This window comes from Rhinoraja longicauda, chromosome 11 (genome assembly GCF_053455715.1).
Source record: "Rhinoraja longicauda isolate Sanriku21f chromosome 11, sRhiLon1.1, whole genome shotgun sequence".
Classification (NCBI taxonomy): domain Eukaryota; kingdom Metazoa; phylum Chordata; class Chondrichthyes; order Rajiformes; family Arhynchobatidae; genus Rhinoraja; species Rhinoraja longicauda.
The window spans coordinates 55,410,273-55,433,999 of NC_135963.1; the positions used below are offsets into that span (position 1 = coordinate 55,410,273).

At 45.3% G+C, this 23,727-nt stretch overlaps 1 protein-coding gene across 3 annotated transcripts in view; it reads left to right on the top strand.

Moving 5' to 3' along the window:
* ddr2a (discoidin domain receptor tyrosine kinase 2a) overlaps positions 1–23,727 on the top strand; it is a 140,305-nt gene that overhangs the window by 10,584 nt on the left and 105,994 nt on the right. For 2 of the 3 annotated variants that reach the window (XM_078407769.1, XM_078407772.1), the window contains exons 2-3: positions 7,564–7,694; positions 23,510–23,662. The gene's annotated coding sequence lies outside the window, so the exon portion shown is untranslated. The remainder of the gene's footprint in view (positions 1–7,563; positions 7,695–23,509; positions 23,663–23,727) is intronic. The other variant, XM_078407771.1, reaches the window with a different exon arrangement.

The window sequence follows — 23,727 nt, forward strand, 5'->3', positions numbered from 1 at the left end:
GATTTGCAAACGGAATTTGCTCTTCAGAAACTCTCACAAACATTTCTTAAAAATCGTCATTTTAATTCGGTATTCCTCCCTGATACCCACTTTAATTCCTGTACCATGGCACGTTGCCGACTTCTTCAACATAACATCTGCTGCTACTTTAGCTCGACTTTCAAAGCACATTAAAAATGTAAATAGTTTATTTCTCAAGACTATGTGTTAAAGCTGACTATGTGTTAAAGATTACTGGATATGGGGCATTAAAGTTACTCTTTGGGACCATCTAGAACATAGCACAGGGCAGGGGAATTTTCAAGATAGTCTAAGAAAATAACTGCAGATGCTGGTACAAATCGAAGGTATTTATTCACAAAATGCTGGAGTAACTCAGCAGGTCAGGCAGCATCTCGGGAGAGAAGGAATGGGTGACGTTTCGGGTCGAGACCCTTCTTCAGACTGATGTCAGGGGGGCGGGACAAAGGAAGGATATAGGTGGAGACAGGAAGATAGAGGGAGAACTGGGAAGGGGGAGGGGAAGAGAGGGACAGAGGAACTATCTAAAGTTGGAGAAGTCAATGTTCATACCACTGGGCTGCAAGCTGCCCAGGCGAAATATGAGGTGGTGTTCCTCCAATTTCCGGTGGGACTCACTATGGCACTGGAGGAGGCCCATGACAGAAAGGTCAGACTGGGAGTGGGAGGGGGAGTTGAAGTGCTCGGCCACCGGGAGATCAGATTGGTTAACGCGGACCGAGCGCAGGTGTTGAGATAGTCTTATCGTTAAAGTGCAGAGCATTAAAAATGCAGTATTTTTAACTTTTCAAAATAAATAACTTTTCACGGGGCATTAAAGGGGCATTATAGGACCAAAAAAATTAAACATCATCAAGAATCAGAGTCTGATGCCTCAACGTTGTGATAAATGATCTTAGAAATATATAATATTAAAGATAGAAAAGTACAGCACGAGAACAGGCCCTTAGGCCCAAAATGTCTTGTGCCAACCATGATGCCAAGCTAAACTAATCTAGAAACAAGGAACTTGCTGCACAAAAAGACACAAAGTGCTGGAGTAACTCAGCGGGTCGGGGTACATGGATAGGTGACGTTTTGGTTCGGGGCTCTTCTTCAGACGGATGGGTGATGTTCTGGGTCGGGGCCCTTCTTCATACTAATCTCATTGGCCCGCACATGACCCATATCCCTCTATTCCCTTCATATCCATGTGCCTATCTAAAAGCTTCTTAAGCGCCACTATTGTATCTGCCTCCACCACCACCACCCCTGGAAGCACGTTCCAGGCCCCCACCACCCACTATGTTAAAACAAACTTTCCCCGCAAATCTCCTTTAAACTTTTCCCCTTTCATCTTCTAGTTATGTCTTTGACACTTGCACCCTGGGAGAAAGGCTCTGACTGTCTACCCTATCAATGCCTCATAATTTTATCTATTCCTATCAGGTCTCCCCAATATGAGTGCATTTGAGATGCATATTTATATCAACATGGCCTGAGCCAACACGATCTCCCCCCGGTTGTTAACCATTTTAACACTCCTTCCCACTCCCACACTGACCTTCCTGTCCTGGGCCTCCTCCACTGTCAGAGCAAGTTGGAGGAACAGCACCTCATATTTCGCTTGGGCAGCTCACAACCCAGTGGTAAGAATAATGATTTCTCTAACTGCAAGTAACCCCTGCCTTCCCCCCCCCCCCCCCCCCCTGCTAGTTCCTCTGTTCACATCCTTGTATCCCTTTGTTATCATCTCTTCGCCAGCCAACAATGGGCTCCACCCTTCCTTGGTCATCTGTTGCTGGCCCTGATTTGCTCTGGCCTTTTCCTACTTCTAGTTCCCTCCCGTCTACTCTCAGTCTGAAGAAGGGTTCCGACTCGAAACGTTGCGCATCCTTCTTCTCCAGAGATGTTGCCTGACCCGCTGAGTTACTCCAGCAATGTGTGTCTACCTTTAGTCTAAACCAGCATCTACAGTTCCAGCCACAGTGAGCTGTGTGGGGTTGCTACATTTTTCGGCATGCATTTCTCTGACTAATTCATTAGAGTATAACACGAGGGAAAAAGAATGGACAAAGATGGATGTTGGTCTGAAACTACAGCCACTCTTGGTAGTGGAATTGCATGTAAAGTTTTCTTAATCAGTGCAAGATCGCTCAAATGGGTAATTTTCTAAGATAGATGAGAAATAATATTCTACCTATGGTCAGCCATGATCACAAAATTTCCTTTGTTTTTAAATCTGCTTTTTGCAGTTATTTTGAAGCAGGAACAAAGATTTAGTTGGAAAATTGAATGTTCTTAATTACCTTCCTGACACTTGTGAGATTTTTGTGTTTTTGGAATACATTCTGCAGCTGATTTTCTTTTTACAGGGGGTGGGGGGTGTGTATTGGAAAGGGGTATCAAGGTGATTTTAAAGTTGATTCCAGTTTTTACTTAATGTAAAGAACAGATCTGAATAATGTAGGTTTTAGTTGGACATGTTAAACCTTGTGGAATTGCCAAATACTGTAAAATAAAAACAGAGAATCCCTTCAAAGCCATTTATTAAAAAAGAAACTGAACTAACGATGGGCGGCACAGTGGTGCAGAGGTAGAGTTGCTGCTTTACAGCGCCAGGAACGCTTTCCTCCCACACTCCAAAGACGCACAGGTTTGTAGGTTAATTGGCTTCAGTAAAATTGTAAATTGGCCCTAGTGTGTGTAGGATAGTGCTAGTGTGTGGGGCTCACTAGTCAGAGCAAACTCGATGGGTCGAAGGGCCTGTTTCTGTGCTGTATCTCTAAATGAAACGTAGTCACGGTCACGGGCGGTCACGGTGGCACAGCGGTAGCGTTGTTGCCTTACAGCGAATGCAGCGCCGGAGACCCGGGTTCGATCCCGACTACGGACGCTGTCTGTACGGAGTTTGTACGTTCTCCCCGTGACCGGCGTGGGTTTCCTCCGAGATCTTTGGTTTCCTCCCACGCTCCAAAGACATACAGATTTTGTAGGTTAATTGGCTTGGTGAATGTAAAAAAATTGCCCCTTGTAGGTGTAGGATGGTGTTAATGTGCGGGGATCGCTAGTCGGAGCTGACCCGGTGGGCCGAAGGGCCTGTTTACGCGCAGTATCTCTAAACTAAACTAAACTAAAAAAGACTGCGTGGATTTTCTCCTGATGCTCCGGTTTCCTCCCACATTCCAAAGACTTGCAGGTTTGTCGGTTAACTGGCTTCTGTATATTGTCCCTAGTGTGTAGGCCACTCTCTCCAAAGCCCCACTCCAAAACCTCCGTATCTTATCTATAATAGGGCGACCAGAACTGCACACCTGATATCAGGCATTTAGAAAGAAAAATGGTGCAAAGTGAGTCACCAGAATGCTGCCGGGATTAGAGGGTGTTATCTATAAGGAGAGGTTAGACAAACTTCGATTGTTTTCTCTGGAGCATCGGAGGATGAAGGGAGATCCGATCGAAGATTATACATTTATGAGTGGCATAGGATGGAGATGTCAAAGACTAGAAGGCATAGCTTTAAGGCGAGTGGGGCAAAGTTTAAAGGAAATGTATGGGGCAGGATGGTTGGGGCCTGGAATGCATTGCCTGGGGTGGTGGTGGAGGCAGATACAAATGTGGCTTACAGAGAACACATGAATATGCAGGGAATGGAGGGATATGGAGAATAGTGTAACTTGCCATCATGCTTGGCATGCACATTGTGGACCAAAGTTCCTGTGCTGTTCTGTTCCATCTTATATATGTTCTAAAACAAAACACGTAAAGAAATGTAAAAGTCACCAAAATATGGAGCGCAAGCAAATGCCTAGAACATTCCCTAGACTTAGGGAATCATACGGAGCAGAAACAGGCCATTCAGCCCACTGAGTCCAGGCTGGTGATAAAGCATTCATTTATACTGATTAAAAGGGTGGCGCACTGGTGGAGCTGCTGACTCACTGTGCCAGAGTCCTGGGTTTAATCCTGACAACGGGTTTTGTCTGTACGTAGTTTGTATGTTATAGACAATAGACAATAGGTGCAGGAGGAGGCCATTCGGCCCTTCGAGCCAGCACCGCCATTCAATGTGATCATGGCTGATCATTCTCAATCAGTACCCCGTTCCTGCCTTCTCCCCATACCCCCTGACTCCGCTATCCTTAAGAGCTCTATCTAGCTCTCTCTTGAATGCATTCAGAGAAGTGGCCTCCACTGCCTTCTGAGGCAGAGAATTCCACAGATTCACAACTCTCTGACTGAAAAAGTTTTTCCTCATCTCAGTTCTAAATAGCCTACCCCTTATTCTTAAACTGTGGCCCCTGGTTCTGGACTTCCCCAACATTGGGAACATGTTTCCTGCCTCTAACGTGTCCAACCCCTTAATAATCTTATACGTTTCCCCGTGACTGCGTGGGTTTTCCCCGGGTGCTCTGGTTTCCTCCCACACTCCAAAGACGTACAAGTTTGTAGGTTAATTAGGCTTTGGTAAAATTGTGAATTGTCCCAGGTGTATAGGATAGTGCTAGTGTATGTGGTAATCACTGGTTAGAATGGACTTGGTGGGCCAAAGGGCCTGTTTCCACGTTGTATTTCTAAAATCTAAAGTCTACTCTAATTCCAATTTGAATCTTGTCTTATTCTCATTAACTGTTCCCACATTTCATCACTCACCTACACACAAGGACAATTCTTGCCTCGCCCTATCAGAAATGTTCCTTGTGTCCCTGGCAGTCCTTCCCCAAACTCTCTGCCACTTAAAACTAACTTTTGGCTTTGCCCTTCCCCATTCCGATGAAGGGTCTTCGACCTGAAGGGTTAAACGTGTTTTTCTTCCCACAGATGCTGCCTGAGCTGCAGAGTATTTCCTGCATTTTCTGTTTTTGTTGCTAGTTCAAACGCTTGATTCACGTCCAGATTTCAACAAGCGCATCTTTGCGCTTTGACATTTGTACTCTTCATCATTATATATATTTTTAAAGAAATCTGAAACTGTATATTAGTACTAAACATAAAGTAATAATCTCTCTATGGTTCCTCAGTGGTTTCCATCAATATTGCTCTGTTTACTTGCGTGGGATTTATCCTTTCATCCGTTGAAAAACAGAATGTTTGGTTAGCGAAGTTCTCATCACACTAAAGGCGTTGTAAAATACAGAATTGTTGTGGAGTTATAGCATAACCATCTGCAAAAATACATTTTGGAATAAGGACAAAAATTCAAAGCACTTAAAAATTAAAAAAACATTTTAAAGCAAGTTATAGATCTGCTGCCTCACAGCGCCAGAGACCCGGGTTCAATCATGACTACAGGTGCTGTCTGTTCGGAGTTTGCACATTCTCCCTGCGACCACGTGGGTTTCCTCCGGGTGCTCTGGTTTGCTCACACATCCCAAAGGCGTGCTGGTTTGTAGGTTAATTGACCCTCTGCAAGTGGAACCTAATGTGTAGTGAGTGATAGAGCTAGGGGGAATTGATTACAATATGGAGAGAATACAATTGGATGAGATTAGTGAAGGTAGACCCAAAATGCTGGAGTAACTCAGTGGGACAGGCAGCATCTCTGGATAGAAGGAATGGGTGATGTTTCGGGTCGAATGGCGGAGCGGACTTAATGGCCGAATGGCCTAATTCTGCTCTGAGAACATATGAATTTATAAATTTAGGAATTTATCATCTCAACTCATTTATAAAATAAAATCAAGGTCAAATCAAGGTAAATACAGGTCAAACAAAGTATGGCTTGTGACTGAGTAGTTGGGAACACTGAATTTGACTTTATTTCTTTTTAATATTAATATCATAAATGGGTATAGTAAATGATTTAATGTTGTACCAGAAAAAGCTGGAGTAACTCAGCGGGCCAGGCAGCATCTCAGGAGAGGAATGGGTGACGTTTCGGGTCGAGACCCTTCTTCAGACTGAAGAAGGGTCTCAACCGGAAATGTCACCCATTCCTTCTCTCCCGAGATGCTGCCTGGCCCGCTGAGTTACTCCAGCTTTTTGTGGTACCTTCGATTTGTACCAGCATCTGCGGTTATTTTCCTACATAATGTTGTACCAGAATTGCACACCGTACTCTAAATGCAATGCTAGCATTTATGTTGAGAATACTAGAAGATAAAAACAGGGATGTAATGCTGAGGCTCTATAAGGCACTAGTCAGGCCGCATTTGGAATATTGTGAACAGTTTTGGGCCCCATTTCTGAGGAAGGATGCACTGACTTTGGAGAGGGTTTAGAGGAGGTTTACGAGAGTGATCCCAGGGACGATTGGGTTAACGGGTAATGAGTGTTTGAATTTACGGGTCTGTGCTCGCTGGAGTTTAGAAGGATGAGGGAAAACCTCATTGAAATTTACTGAATAGTGTGGATGTGGATAGAGTGGATGTGGAGAGGATGTTTCCAGTAGTGGGAGAGTCTAGGACCAGAGGGCACTGCCTCAGAATATAAGGGCGTATCTTTAGAATGGAGATGAAGAGGAATTTATTTCATCAGAGGGCGGTGAATCTGTGGAATTCATCGCCACAGACAGCGGTGGAGGCCAATTCATTGGGTATTTTTAGAGCAGAGATTGACAAATTCTTGATCAGTAAGAGCATCAAAGGTTATGGAGAGAAGGCAGGAGAATGAGGTTAAGAGGAAAGATAGATCAGCCATGATTGAATGGCGGAGTAGACTCAATGGGCCTAATTTTGCTTCTACGGCTTATGAAATGCTGCTTGACCAAAGTCTTGTAGAGCTGCATCATGACTTCCTGACTCTTTATACTCAATGACCTGATCGACGAAGGCAGGCGTACGATACGCCAGTATTGTATATTAGTCAGGTTTCCTTGAGGCAGCAGTCCAGATATTTTGGACAAGGAATGTAATGCGTTTGTCCTGCCCATTACTCTTGCTCTATAGTGAATGAAGGTTAAATGGAAATCCCGGAGCAGACACCTTGTGCGCGGAATGCTCTTCCCTAGCCAACGTTGTTTGCCTCCTGTGATCTTAAGAGGGAAACAATGTGGAGAACTGTGACGGCACAGTGGTGCATCGGTAGTGCTGCTGCCGTACAGCGCCAGAGTCCCGGGTTCGATCCTGACTACGGGTGCTGTCTGTACGGAGTTTTACGTTCTCCCTGTGACCGCGTGGATTTTCTCCGGGTGCTCCGGTTTCCTCCCACACTCCAAAGACGCACAGGTTTGTAGGTTGATTAGCTTCGGAAATAGTAAATGTGTATGATAGTGTTAATTAATGTATGGAGTGACTGGTTGGTGCGGACTCGGTGGGCTGATGGACCTGTTTCCTCATTGTATCTCTAAGGTCTAACCTGTGGAACTGGTTAAGTGACTGGGGTGGAGGAAGGGGGCGAAGGGGGAGGAGAGTGTAAGTAGAAATTACTTCAAATTAGAGAAGTCAATGTTCATATCTGAAGATGGGTCTCGACCCGAAACGCCACCCATTCCTTCTCTCCCGAGATGCTGCCTGACCTGCTGAGTTACTCCAGCATTTTGTGAATAAATACCTTCAATGTTCATATCGCTGGGTTGAATGGCACTTTGACCATTTCTTTTCAATTTGTCGTTATGATTTGCAGCATTCCTGACTGCACTCTGAGGAACTCCACCAAAACGGCCGATCCGTGGAATCCAAATTCCAAAGTGCTGGAAGAAACGATGGAGAGGGACTTGCAGAACATTTCCGTTACAGAACCAAAGTTCATCTAATGTAAGTCATTTACAAAGCAGGCAGTGAAGATTAGTTTAACCAGGCATCGTGTTCGGCACGGACATTGTGGGCCGAAGGGCCTGTTCCTGTGCTATGTTCCATGTTGTCAGCAAATATTGAGCCAATAATTTCTTATTTAGCCAATGAGTTCTCCTGCGGTTCTTATTAATCACATGAGCTTTTATGAATTTACGATAATTAAAGATTTTGAAAGAACAATTAATGCTTGTTTAGTTTAGTTTAATTGAGTTTATTATTGTCACGAGTATCAAAGTACAGTGAAAAGCTTTTTGTTGCGTGCTATCCAGTTAGCGGAAAGACTATACGTGATTATAATCGAGTCGTCCACTGTGTACAGATACAGGGTAAAGGGAATAACGTTTAGTGCAAGATAAAGTCCAGTAAAGTCCAATTAAAGATAGTCCGAGGGTCTCCATTGTGGTAGATGATAGGTCAGGATCACTCTTTAGTTTGTAGGAAGGAACTGTAGATGCTGGTTTAAATCGAAAGTAAGCACAAAATGCTGGAGTAACTCAGCGGGACAGGCAGCATCTCTGGAGAGAAGGAATGGGTGACGTTTCGTATCGAGACCCTTCTTCAGACTAATCAGGACAAAGTTTATATTCTTTCTTTGTGTCCAACCAATCCCTTTACCCGTTCTCAGATGGAGTTCGCATGGTGTTATAGAGCTGCATAGCACGGAAACAGGCCCTTCAGCCTGAGCTCAGGACTCGAGGGCCTGAGCTACAGTGAGAGGTTGAGCAGGCTAGGACTTTATTCCTTGGAGCACAGGAGGATGAGGAGAGATCTTATGGAGGAGTACAAATTGTGAGAGGAATGGATCCGGTACTCCTCCCCAGAGTAGGGGAATCGGGAACCAGAGGACATAGGTTTCAGATGAGAGGGGAAAGATTTAATAGGAACCTGAGGGGTTACTTTTTTTCACACAAAGGGTCTAAGGGTGTATGGAACGAGCTGCCGGAGGAGGTAGTTGCGGCAGGTACTATCACAATGTTTAAGACACATTTAGAGTGGTACATGGATTGGATAGGTTTAAAGGAATATAGGCCAAACGTAGGCAGGTGGGACTAGTGGAGCAGATTGGGCCGAAGGGCCTGTTTTCGCGCTGTATGGCTCAATGGATCTATGGCTGACCAAGTTGGCGTATTGAGTTTAGTTTAGTTAAGTTTATTGTCACGTGTACTGAAAAGCTTTTTTGTTGAGCAATATCCACACAGCGGAAAGACTGCACATTATTACAATCAAGCCATCTACAGTGTACAGATACAGGATAAAGGGTATGCAAGATAAAGTCCAGTAAAGCTAAAGATAGTCCAAGGGTCTCCAATGAGGTAGCTGGTAGATTAGGACCGCTCTCTAGTTGGTGGTAGGATGGTGAAGTTGCCTGATAACAGCTGGGAAGAAACTGTCCCTGAATCTGGAGGTGTGCGTTTTCACACTTCTGTACCTCTTGCCTGATGGGAGAGGGGAGAAGAGGGAGTGACCGGGGTGAGACTGGTCCTTCATTATGCTGGTGGCCTTGGAGGGTAGTCCGTGTCTGGAATGAGCTGTGTGGGAAGAAACTGCAGATGCTGGTTTACACCAAATTATAGGAAGGATGTCGACAAAATGGAGAGGGTACAGAGGAGATTTACTAGAATGTTGCCTGGGTTTCAGCACTTAGGCTACAGAGAGAGGTTGAACAGGTTGGGTCTTTATTCTTTGGAGCGTAGAAGGTTGAGGGGGGACTTGATAGAGGTTTTTTAAATTTTGAGAGGGACGGACAGAGTTGACGTGGGTAGGCTTTTCCCTTTGAGAGTGGGGAAGATTCCAACAAGGGGACATAGCTTCAGAATTGAGGGACAAAAGTTTAGGGGTAACATGAGGGGTAACTTCTTTACTCAGAGGGTGGTGGCTGTATGGAATGGGCTTCCGGTGGAAGTGGTGGAGGCAGGCTCAATTTTATTATTTAAGAGTAAATTGGATAGGTATATGGATAAGAGGGGATTAGAGGGTTATGGTCTGAGTGCAGGTAGATGAGACTAGGTCAGGGAGAGTGGTCGGCGTGGACTGGTAGGGCCGAACGGGCCTGTTTCCGTGCTGTAGTTGTTATATGGTTTATATGGTTAGATAGACACAAAATGCTGGAGTAACTCAGTGGGACAGGCAGCATCATTGGAGAGAATGGGAGACATTTTGGGTCAAGACCCTTCATTCTCTCCAGAGATGCTGCCTGTCCCGTTGAGTTACTCCAGCATTTTGTGTCTATCTCTGGAATGAGCTGACCGAGGAAGCTATAGGAGCAGATACAATTATTACTTTTAAAAGACATTTGAACAAATATACGGATAGGAAGAGTTTAGGGAGCAATGGGCCAAATCCAAGACCGCAGGAAATTGCAGAGAATTGTGGACGCAGCCCAGACCATCACGCAAACCAACCTCCCTTCCATTGACTCCATCTATACTTCACGCTGCCTCGGCTATTCCACCAGCATAATCAAGGACCAGTCTCACCCCGGTCACTCCCTCTTCTCCCCTCTCCCATCAGGCAAGAGGTACAGAAGTGTGAAAACGCACACCTCCAGATTCAGGGACAGTTTCTTCCCAGCTGTTATCGGGCAACTGAACCATCCTCTCATCAGCTAGAGACTGGTCCTGACTTCCCTCTACCTCATTATAGATAATGAACTATCTTTAATCGGACTTTACTGAACTTTATCTCGCACTAAGCGTTGTACCCTTTATACTGTATCTGTACACTGTGGAAGATTTGATTGTAATCATGTATAGTCTTTTCACTGACTGGAGAGCACACAATTTAAAAGCTTTTCACTGAACCTTGATGCACGTGGCAATAATAAACTAAACTAATATAAAGATACTGTAGAGTTCTCAGAATACTAGCGCACCAGTTCCAGAGACAAAGTCCAATGTCCGCAATGGGGTAGAGGTGAATCTGACAGCAGCCTAGCTTATGGAAGGGCCGTTCAGAAGCCTGATAACAGAGGGGAAAAGCTGTACTAAAGTGAAATTGCTCAAGATTTAGTGCAGAGCGTGCATGTTGGATAATATATTTAGTAATGTAGTTGAAACCAACCCTTTCCAGACTCAAAGTCTTTATAAATGGACCTTCAAACAGGAACTGCCATCTGAGACTAAGAACATGAACTTGGCTTATTTTTCTTAGGATATTAGCTATTTCAAGAAAGCAATAAATCTGCTCTACGTTTTTCACCTACACATTTTTCTTCGTTAATTGAGCCACTTGGGGAATGCTTCAAGTTGATTTTTATACAGCACTCTGCGGACTTGGTGATCTGGCAGAGAAATCAAAACCTCACACAATCTCCCATTTCAGAGGTCCTAACAGTGGAAAAGATCACTTTGAGTTATAATCGAGAGTCAAGAGTGTGCTTAATTGCCATATGTACTGCAATGGAACAATGATTTTTTTTTTACATGCTGGCTTGCAAACACAATGTACATAGGTAATATGTAATAATCAAAAATATTTCAGTAAACTAATACCTCCATGGTGGCCTGGATAGAGTGGATGTGGAGAGGATGTTTCAACCAGTGGGAGAGTCTAGGACCAGAGGCCACAGCCTCAGAATTAAAGGTTGTTCCTTTAGGAAGGAGTTGAGGAGGAATTTCTTTGGTCAGAGGGTGGTGAATCTGTGGAATTCATTGCCACAGAAGGATGTGGAGGCCAAGTCAATGGATATTTTTAAGGCAGAGATAAATAGATTCTTGATTAGTCTGGGTGTCAGGGGTTACGGGGAAAAGGCAGGAGAATGGAGTTGGGAGGGAGAAACAGGTCTGCCATGATTGAATGGTGGAGTAGATTTGATGGGCCAAATGGCCTAATTCTGCTGCTATCATTTATGAACAGTGCAACCAAGGGCACAGTCCATAGTTCCTATGTGTCCGTAGTTCCAGGAAGTTCATAGTTCCTGAGATCTTTAACCCAGTGTAGGGGAATCAAGAATCAGGGGACATTGGTTTAAAGTGAGAGGGGAAAGATGTTTTAGAGGAATCTGATGGGCAACTTTTTCACTCAGTGGGTATATGGAACGAGCAAGTTAGATGAAACAGATATTATAACAACATTTAAAAGACAGTTAGACAGGTACATGGATAGGAAAGATTTAGAGGGATATAGACCAAATGTAGGCAAGTGGGACTAAGTTGATGGGGCATCTTGGTTGGTTTTGGCAAGTTGGGCCAAAGGGCTGGTTTCTGAATCTGAATCTGAATCTGGATCTGAATCTGAATCTGGGCTGGTTTCCATGCTGTATGACTCTAAATATGATTTTGATGTCAAGGTATTCAAGGGCCCGATGGTTGTTGGTAAGAAGCTGTTCTTGAACCTGGTGGTCATAGTTTTCAGACTCCTGTACCTTCTTCCCGATGGTAGGAGTGAAATGAGAGCGTGGCCAGGGTGGCGTGTGTCTTTCATGTCCTATCACCAGACATTCCATCAACGATACCGCCATCTTTGATGATGCCGGCTGCCTTTTTGAGGCAGTGTCTCCTATAATTCCCTTCAATGGTGGGAAGTCAGTACCTGTGATGGACCGGATAATGTCCACGCCTCTCTGTAATCTCTATCGTTTGAGTGGCCGAACCAGGCCGTGATCTCCGATCATCGCACTGTCAGCCGATCCCACCCAACATGTGGTTGGTTACTGCCAGTCAGAAAATTGTCTGTTGCATAATACAGGTGCTCCTCAACTTACTTTCCGAGATTACGTTCCGAGAAAGCCATCGGAAACCGAAAATATTGTAAGTCGAAACGCATTGAGTACACGTGATCATGTGGCCGGGAGCGAGCAGCGGCTCGCTACGGCTCGCTAAGGCTCGCTACGGCTCGCTGCCGTTTGCACCATCGCAAAGTCGGAATATTGTAAGTCGAAGCATCGTAAGTCAGGTAGTTAATTGCCAAATGTTTAACTTAGGCCTGAAATACACTTCATTGAATGATAAATGGAATCTAGCAAAAGCTTCATTTTGTTTTTAAAATATCTTCCTCTGTCATGCAATGCACCAATCACATATTTATCACTCAGTCAACCATAACTTCATTGCAAAATGCTTTGTTCCACAAAGCTTATCTTGCATCAGACATGTATACTCTTTCCTGGTAGATAACATCCTGAGTTGAGTGCACATGTGTGAATTATTTTGAAGTGTAATATAAGAAAATAACTGCAGATACTGGTACAAATCGAAGGTATTTATTCACAAAATGCTGGAGTAACTCAGCAGGTCAGGCAGCATCTCAGGAGAGAAGGAATGGGTGACGTTTCGGGTCGAGACCCTTCTTCAGACTGATGTCAGGGGGGCGGGACAAAGGAAGAATATAGGTGGAAACAGGAAGATAGAGGAAGATCTGGGAAGGAGGAGGGGAAGAGAGGGACAGAGGAACTATCTAAAGTTGGAGAAGTCGATGTTCATACCACTGGGCTGCAAGCTGCCCAGGCGAAATATGAGGTGCTGTTCCTCCAATTTCCGGTGGGCCTCACGGGGGAGTTGAAGTGCTCGGCCACCGTGAGATCAGTTTTGCCAACGTGGACCGAGCGCAGGTGTTGAGTGAAGCGATCGCCGAGCCTGCGCTTGGTTTCGCCGATGTAAATAAGTTGACATCTAGAGCAGCGGATGCAATAGATGAGGTTGGAGGAGGTGCAGGTGAACCTCTGTCTCACCTGGAAAGACTGTTTGGGTCCTTGGATGGAGTTGAGGGGGGAGGTAAAGGGACAGGTGTTGCCGTTCAGTTTTAATTTTGAGATACAGTGCGGAAACAGGCCCTTCGGCCCACCAGCGGATCCCCATACACACAGGCCCTATCCTACACGCATTGGGGACAATTCACAATTTTCTTTACCTAAGCCAAATGAATCTACAAACCTGGAGTGAGGGAGGAACCCAGGGAAAACACACGCGGTCACAAAGGGAACGTACAAACTTGGTACAGGCAGCACCCGTAGTCAGGATCAACCGCAGGTCTCTGGGTCTGCAAGGCAACAATTCTACCGCTGCACCAATGTGTCACCCAAAACATTTGCTCAACATTCCAGCTATGAGTGGCATTTTGATTACTATGTTGGGTTATTATTGTCACATGTATTGCGGTTATAATGGAAAAAACATTGTTTGCTGTCCAGTGACTGAACGAGTTGGGTAAGCAATGAATTGATTTCACCGTCCACAACACCAGGAATATGTTATTCTATTTTAAAACCTGTTGCAGGTAAATACTGAACAAAGCACAAAGTGTTGGGGGAACTCAGCAGGTCAGTTTCAAAGAGGGGGGACCTCAATGAAACTTACCGAATAGTGAAAGGCCTGGATAGAGTGGATGTGGAGAGGATGTTTCCACTGGTGGGAGAGTCTAGGACCAGAGGGCACAGCCTCAGAACAAAAGGACCTACCTTTAGAAAAGAGATGAGGAGGAATTTCTTTAGCCAGAGGGTGATGAATCTGTGGAATTCATTGCCACCGACGGCTGTGGAGGCCAAGTCATTGGGTATTTTTGTAGCGGGGATTAACAGGTTCTTGATTAGTAAGGGTGTCAAAGGTTAAGGGGAGAAGGCAGGAGAATGGGGTTGAGAGGGAAAGATGGATTGAATGGTGGAGTGGACTCGATGGGCTGAATGGGCTAATAATTCTGCTCCTGTGACTTACGAAGTTATGAACTATCTGTGGAGGGAATAGACAGGCGACGTTTCAGGTCAGGGCTCTTCTTCAGACTCTGGTCTAAAAGCGACACCTATCCAATGGTTTAATGGTGCTCCATTTGTCATTAGATGCTGCCTGACCTGTTGAGTTACACCAGCAGGATGTGCATTTATCTTGTACAAAAACTCTTCTTGTTCCCAAATGTCCTTGTGGAAGATAAATTATCACGCTTGGGTCTGGCATCAGATAACTCCAAACCCAGCAGCGTGGTTGGTTTCTCACTGCTTTTTAGTTTAGCTTGGAGATACAGCGCGGAAACAGGCCCTTCAGCCCACCGAGTCCGTGCCAACCAGCGATCCCCACACATTAACACCATCCTACACACTAGGAATAATTTACAATTTTACCAAGCCAATTAACCTACAAAATTGGAGCACCCATAGAAAACCCATGCAGGTCACGGGGAGAACGTGCAAACTCCGTACAGACAGCACCCGAAGTCAGGATCAAACCCGGGTCTCTGGCGTTGTGGGGCAGCAACTCTACCGATGTGCCACCTTGTCACCCATATGTAATTAGTCTCGGATGTAGTCTTGTGTACCAATGTGGGATGGGCAGTAAGTGCCAGGAACATCCACAACCATTACATAATAAACTGCTGGTGTGTATTCAGCACTGGAGATAACATTGAACTACCTGCAGTCATAAAGTTAAACATCAGGTAGTGTTCCAGCCACAGTTTGTTCTCCAATTAACCTCACCGTTAAATATGGAAGCTTGCACAGGGTACAATTAGGTTTGGGAAACTTGCCCACCATGGCTATTCTTTGCGCTGGCTGGTTAGCACGCAACAAAAGCTTTTGACTGTGCCCCAGTACACGTGACAATGGACTAAACTGAACAATGTTCTCCAGAGATGCTGCCTGACCCACTGAGTTACTCCAGCACTTTGTGCCCTTTTTTTGTTGTAAACCTGCATCTGCAGTTCCTTGTTGCTACTTGTTTAATTGTCATATCTACTCACAACAGAACAACAAAATTCTTACTGGCAGCAGCATAACAGGCTTGTAAACACAGTGCACACAGATAGAATATAGTAAACAAAAATCCAATAAATTAATAACCACAATATTGCAAAAAAAACCCCAACAAAGTCCATAATGCAACCCAAGACAGTCCATGGAAGTTTACAATTTTGTTCAGTTGAGAGGAGGACTCCAATGTGGACTCCGAGTCTGTGCTGACCAACGATCCTATCCCACAATCCAGGGACAATTTACAATAGTCAATTAACCTACAAACCTGCACATCATTAGGAAGTGGGAGCATCCAGAGAAAACCCACATGGTCACAGGGAGAACATACAAACTCTGTACAGACAGCACCCGTAGTCAGGATTAGTTTAGTTTATTGTCACATGACAATAGGTACAGTGAAAGTGTAAGAAAATAACTGCAGATGCTGGTACAAATCGAAGGTATTTATTCACAAAATGCTGGAGTAACTCAGCAGGTCAGTCTGAAGAAGGGTCTCGACCCGAAATGTCGCCCATTCCTTCTCTCCTGAGATGCTGCCTGACCCGCTGAGTTACTCCAGCATTTTGTGAATGAATACCTTCGAGGTACAGTGAAAAACGTTTGTTGCGGGTTATCCAGTCAGCAGAATAACTACGCATGATTACAATCGAGCCGTCCACAGTGTACAGATACAGGGCAAAGGGAATGGCATTTAGTGCAAGATGAAGCCCAGTAAAGTCCGATTAAAGTCTTCAATGATGAAAATCTCTATTGAACTCGGATCCCTGGTGCTGTAAGGCAGCAACTCTACCGCTGCACCACTGAGGTTAGTGTTGTGTAGTGTTCAAGAGCCTGATAGATGTAAGGTTAGCACAGGCGAGGAGGACATCTTTCACCTGTATCCACAAATGAATTCCCCCTTGCTTGGGGGTAAGGAGAGTGTTTATTTTCTCGATCACTTACGTGACAAGCTCTATCTGGATTTAATTAACACAAGAACCTATTGCAACACGTAATATTTTTTTACATGAAAGCGATTTATCTGCATCTTATTTATATTATACTGGAGGATGTAATAAGTAGCACATGTTACCCACCATATTCTCTGTAAAATGTAACACTTGTTTCATCTGGGAGAGAGAGAGACCACAAAGCGTTCGATATCGCTGAAATGATTGCTGGTTTTCAATGCTCCTCAGAGACAGTCGAATAGCATAGAAACAGGCCCTTCAGCCCAACATGCCTGTGTCGACCAAGATGCCCCATCTACACTAGTCCCACCTGCCTGTGTTTGGCCCATCTATATACTAAAACTCTCGTTTGTTTGTTTGTTTGTTTGTTCCTGAACTACAACCAAAACGGGACACGATAGCACGTCAATTTTAGGCCCACCTTACTCACCGTCGTCCCTTTGGTGCTAATGGAAGAGGTTTCATTGAAATCGGAGTTATATTTTTTAAGTTATTCACATTTTAAAGTTTAAATCTATCTCCTAGGGAGGGGGGAAGGGGGGGGAGGATGGAGGATAAGGGGGATAGAGTGGGGAAGGGGGGAGGGGGAGGGAGGAGGGAGGGGGAGGAGAAGGGGGGAGGGAGGGAGGAAGGAGGGAGGGGGAGGGGAGGGGGGATGTTGAAAGATGATATCTATGTTATTGCTGAAATATGGGTACAAGAAGGTTAGAAATGGAATGGTGTCTCAACCAATGTGGAGGATGGGGCTGTGAGGGTGGGGCTGATAAAAAAAAATGAGAATAAGAAAAGGTGAGAGAGCAAAGATTTAATGGGAACCTGAGGGTCAACCTTTTCACACAAATGGTGCTGGATATTTGGAACGAGTTGCCAGAAGAAGTAATTGAGGTATTTAGAAGACACTTGGAAGATACCTGGATTGGAACGTTTTAGAGGGATATGGGCTAAATGCGGGCAAATGGGATTAGCTTAGACGGGGCATTTTGGTCACACATGGGCAAGTTGGGCCGAAGGGCCTGTTTCCGTGCTGCATAGGTTCAGCAGGTTCAGCGTGTAGTCCCCATAATCACATCAGCTGATTTACTGAACGTGAAATCCAGTGCTCAACCTGCTAAAGGAGCCCTTCCAGAGCTTCTTAAGTTCATAGGTTCTAGGAGCAGAATTAGGCCATTCGGCCCATCGTGTCTCCTCCGCCATTCAATCATGGCTGATCTGTCTTTCCCTTTCAACCCCGTTCTCCTGCCTTCTCCCCTTTCTCCTGCCTTCTTGTATTAATCAACTGAACCGAAACTGATTAGAAACACTCCCCCATCCAGGGTGTTTTACTTTAAATAGACACAAAATGCTGGAGTAACTCAGCAGGATAGACAGCATCTCTGGAGAGAAGGAATGGCTGACGTTATGGGCCGAGACCTTTTTACCTTCACATCCATTGCAGTCTTATTGCTTCACCTGACTTCGCTTTGTAGCTATTAAACGTAGTCCATTGACGTAGTAGAACCATAGTATTGGGCTGGTTACCAATTGAGCTGAGTTAATGCCTGAGAATGGTGAAGGTTTTTTACTCTTGACTGTTAATTCATTGAAATTATATTTCCTCTTTGACCGTACTTTATACACTGCTGCCTATAGTAGTTACCTATCTAGAAATGTTAGCAACAATCCAAAGACATTTTGTGTGTTTAACTGTGATGTTAAATCCGCCCTATGCCAATTGATGTACGCAAGGCATAATTGATTTACACAAGGCACAGCTGGTGGAGTCACTGCCCCACAGCACCAAAGGCGCAGGTTCAATCCTGACCTCATGTGCTGTCTACGTAGAGTTTGCACGTTCTTCCTATGACCGTGTTGGTTTCCTTCAGGTGCCCTGGTTTCCACCCACATCCCAAAGAGATACTGGTCTGTAAGTTAAATAGCCTCCTTGAATTGCCCTTCATGTGTAGGGAAAGTGGGATAACATAAAACTAGAGTTACCGTGTGATCAATGGTCAGCGTGTACTCGGTTGGCTGGAGGACCTATTTCCACGCCGTATCTCGAAACTAAACTAAACGAAACATACTGTGATAAAATGTAATAAAAAGGAACTGCAGATGCTGGTCCAGAACCAGGGGCCACAGTTTAAGAATAAGGGGTAGGCCATTTAGAATGGAGATGAGGAAAAACTTTTTCAGTCAGAGAGTTGTAAATCTGTGGAATTCTCTACCTCAGAAGGCAGTGGAGGCCAATTCTCTGAATGCATTCATATCATATCATATATATACAGCCGGAAACAGGCCTTTTCGGCCCTCCAAGTCCGTGCCGCCCAGCGATCCCCGTACATTAACACTATCCTACACCCACTAGGGACAATTTTTACATTTACCCAGCCAATTAACCTACACACCTGTACGTCTCTGGAGTGTGGGAGGAAACCGAAGATCTCGGAGAAAACCCACGCAGGTCACGGGGAGAACGTACAAACTCCTTACAGTGCAGCACCCGTAGTCAGGATCGAACCTGAGTCTCCGGCGCTGCATTCGCTGTAAAGCAGCAACTCTACCGCTGCGCTACCGTGCTGCCATTCAAGAGAGAGCTGGATAGAGCTCTTAAGGATAGCGGAGTCAGGGGGTATGGGGAGAAGGCAGGAACGGGGTACTGATTGAGAATGATCAGCCATGATCACATTGATTGGTGGTGCTGGCTCGAAGGGCCGAATGGCCTACTCCTGCACCTATTGTCTATTGGTTCATACGAAAGATAGGCAGCATCTCTGGAGAAAAGGAATATGTGATGTTTTGGGTCGAGATCCTTCTTCAGACTGAGAGAAAGGGAATCAAGAGATATAGACAGTGATATAGAGAGATATAGAACAAATGAATGAAAGATGTGCAAAAATGGAACTGTGGATCACTTTAGACCTTCCTGAGCTTGTGAGAAGTATCTATTGAAGTCTTGATGTACAATAGCATTATTAATGTTGATGGTTCTGCACTACCATTCTCCTGCCCCAGTCAAAGGGAATTAGCCAAAGATTCCTTTTTGAAGGTTGTACTGATTCTACAAACAAAATTATTTTCAAAAGTGCCCAAAAGTCATTGACAAACGTTTTCCACATAGCAGGGAAATGTCTTGGGAAAGGTTATTTGCTGTGCGTATGCGAATGTTTTCCATGTGTCTGCAGCAAATATAATATGGATTGCAATTCAGTTTAATTGTCTTGTAAATTCTAGATAATTGTCCATTGGGTAATTCTCGCTAAAAGCACATTTCGCAAGGGACATTTTTGGGCTGATTTTTGTGCCAGGCAGATTTTAGCACGTTCCCCAATCTGATTTGTGTTTGGATCCAATTTTCAAATCCTGGAAGATCTCGTGGAAGAAAATAAAATCAGAATCTGGGATGGAGGTTGGAAAAAGATGTCATGGCGTGTAGCTCCATGGTTCTCCCGCTTGTAAAGATTGTCATCTGACATGCCTGGAAGATGAGATTAAAATGGATGGATAGCAACTAGTGGGAATGCATACGATGGGCCGAATGGCCTGTTTCCATGTTGTATGACATGGCTCCAGAGTTCCATGTTGTATGACGCCTTCGGAGGCTCCGGCGGCTCCGGAGGCTTCGGCCGCGGGCCGCGTGGACGTCGGAAGCTCGCAGGCCCCTGGGTGGGGGCCGACATCGGGAGCTCTGGCAGCGGCAGCATCTTCGCCCGCCCAGAATCGCGGGGCTTGGGTCGGCCCGCTGCGGACCTTTCACCGTCCGGCGTGGCCTGGAATAGGCCGCGGGATTTTCTCCGCCCGGCGGGGGCTTCAATGTCGGGAGCCACGACCGCCCTGGCGTGGCAACTCCAACAGCCTGACCGCGGGAGAAGACGGCAGGGGAAGAGAAAAGATATTCTGGCCTTCCATCACAGTGAGGAGGGACTGGAGGAGACTCACTGTGATGGATGTTTCTTTTTGTTTGGTGTTGGTTTATGATTGTGTGTGTTATTGCTTATTTTTATTGCTTATGGTCTTATTGTTGGACTGTGGGTAGTCTTTCATTTCACTGCACATTTATGTGTATGTGACAAATAAATTGACTATTGACTATTGATAGCTCTTTAAGAGAGTTAGTGCAGGCACAATGTACCCATTTTATGCTGTAAGATACTACAATTCCACAGGTTAGGACTTTATTGCGCAGGAGGATGAGGGGTGATCTTCTAGAGGTGAATAACATCATGAGGGAAATAGATAGGGTGGATGCACAGAGTCTTTCACCGAGAGTATGGGAATGAAGAACCAAAGAATATAGGTTCAAGGTGAGAGGGGAAAGATATATGGAATGAGTTGCCAGAGGAGGTAGTTGTGGCAGGTACTATAACTATAAAGACATTTGTGGTTTGGAAACATTTAGAGGGATACGGGCTAAAAGTGGGCAAGTGGGACTCGTGTGGATGGGGCATTTTGGTCAGCATGGGCAAGTTGGTCCAAAGGGCCTGTTTCCATGCGATATGAAGCTATGACTGCATGAGACCATTTGAGGATTGCATCAAGGATGCAGATGATAAATAAAATGGTTTTTCTCTCCTTTTTTTCACATCCCTATCTCCTGGCCCCCACCCTTAAGCACAATGTCCCAGCAAACTAACAAGCAAATTAATTCGTAAAGTTCTCTTAAAGTGGAGTGAGGTTTACATTTGGACTCCACTTGGGATCACCATCAATCTTCAAGCATGACAATAATAGTTCAAGCATCTTCAAGCATGACAATAATTTTCTCTATTTCACAATAATAGTTTGGGCAGCACAGTGGCACAGCGGTAGAGTTGCTGCCTTACAGTGTCAAAGACCCGGGTTCGATCCTGACTATGGGTGCTGTCTGTAACGGAGTTTGAACATTCTCTGAGACCTGCGTGAGTTTTCTCTGGGTGCTCCGGTTTCCTCCCACACTCCAAGGACGCACATGTTTGTAGGATAATTGGCTTCTATAAGTTGTAAACTGTTCCCAGCAGGTAGGGTAGTGCTAGTGTACGGGGTGATCACTGGTCAGACTCGGTTGGCCGAAGGGCCCGTTTCCACGCTGTATCTCAAAAATGTAACGTTATTGGAAGGTCTGGCCGGTGGTGAGGGTGAATCATGAACACCCAGCTCGCTTTCCAACACATGTCTCTGAAGGGACTTTTGATCTGTTCTTACAAGAAAAACAATAACCACATTCCAATCTTGTTTTTCTTGTAAGTGCTGCACAAGTTAAACCGGCAGTAGGGATGGTAATCAATGGTCTCAGATATAATCCAACTGGTAACGAGACAAGTGGACAAGAGAGAGTTTCAGCTCACATGTTACGAGCTGGTATCCACTTTCAAGAAGACGCCATCTAAGAGACTTTTGGATAGGTGTGTGGATGTGCCGGGAATGGAGGGATGTGGATTGTGTGAATTCTTCCTCTATTATGTCACAATTTAACTGGGAATCATAGCGTCGTAGAGTCGAACAACATGGAACCAGGCACTTTGGCCCACCTTGCCCATGCCAACCAAGATGCCCTATCTACACTGGTCCCACCTACCCATGTTCAGCCCATACCCCTCAAAACCTTTCCTATCCATGTCTTTTAAACATTGTCGGGGCAGCACAGTAGCACAGCGGCAGAGTTGCTGCCTCACATCGGCAGAGACCCCAGTTTGATCCTGACTCCGGGTGCTGTCTGTACGGAGTTTGTATGTTCTCCCTGTGACCGCGTGAGTTTTCTCCGATTTCCTCCCACATTCCAAAGATGTGCATGTCTGTAGGTTAATTGGCTTCTGTAAATTGTTCCCAGTGTGTCGGATAGAACTAGTGTATGGGTCGAATGGACTCAGTGGGCCAAAGGGCCTGTTTCCACACTCTATCTCTCACCTAACCTAATTGTTTGTGTAGAAAGGAAAATGCAGATGTTGGTTTATACTGAACATAGATACAAAGTGCTGGAGTAACTCAGTGGGTCGGGCAGCATCTCTGGAGAAAAAGGATGGGTGATGTTTCGGGTCGGGACCCTTCTTCAGACTGGTTTCAAACTAACCAATATCAAACTAGTTATCATAGTACCAGTCTGAAGAAGGGACTCGACCCGAAACATCACCCATTCCTTCTACGCAGAGATGCTGCCTGTCCCGCTGAGTTACTCCAGCATTTTGTGTGTATCTTTGGTGTAAACCAGCATCTGCAGTTCCTTCCTGCACATATTATAGTACCTGCCTTAACTACCTCCTCTGGCAGCTCTATGCACCCACTGTGTGAAATAGGTACCCCTCATGTTCCTAATAAATCTTTCCCCTCTCACCTTAAACCTATGTCCTCTGGTTCTTGATTCCCCTATTCTGGGTAAAAGACTGGGCATCCATCCTATCTATTCCCCTCTTGATCTTATACCCCTCTGTAAGATCACCCCTCAGCCTCCTGCGCTCCAAGGAATAAAGCTCTAACCTGCCCATCCTCTCCTCCTGTCCGGGCAACATGCTTGTAAATCTTCTCTCCACTCGTCCCAGCTTAATGTCTCCCTGTCATGAGACTCGCTGTTCTTATAAATAACAGCTACTCAGAGCAGCATGGGCTGTATCGTGCTTGGATAACTCTGCGCGTAATGAAGAACATCTGGATTCCCTGGCAGCTGTTGCACACAGCGCAGAAAGCTGCGGTTTCCAGATTATATTCTCGGTGGATGATCATTCAGTGGCAAGTACTGAATCGCAGAAAGGAGGAGCTCGGTGGTTCAGTTCAGTCTCTCGGGGAGGGGGTTAGCGTTCGGGAGAGAATCTGCGGGCCAGCTGCCCCGGTTCGGTGAAGACAAGTGGGGGGTCCGAAGTTGCAACATCTCTGCATTGGACCAGCCGCTGTCAGCCGCTGTCTTGTACTTGATTTTCTGGCTACTTTCCACGGTACGACCCCTAGAAGCTTCTCAACCTGCATCTCGCTCTGTGGAAACCTTCCTGTCGTCTTTGCTGGTGAGTACTCCATTCAATGCTGGAGTGCAGACCACGTTTCATCTTTGCCAAGTAAATACTTCACCCGTTCAAGCCAGGGGCGGTATATCTGATTGCATGATTGTCTGTACCTGATTTCATTGGAGCGCAGTGCGAGAATGACACATGAATCATGTTAATGAACCGTTGAAAAATAACACCAAGACCTTGCCTGCTTTTTCTCAGGAGCTGGTCTCTGCCATTTAAGAGCAGGCCACGGACTGTTTAATGCGCCGTCTCGAGTACAAGGAACATGGTGCTCATTTGATTCGGAAGTGATTGAAACCTTTCTGGAGGAAAGTTAGGATCGCCAAGATATTCCTCAGTCACTTTGTTCAGGTATGTGGGACAAAGGGGAGGGTTGGCTCCATGAGTTTGTGCTTGTTTTGTGCGTCCACATCCGA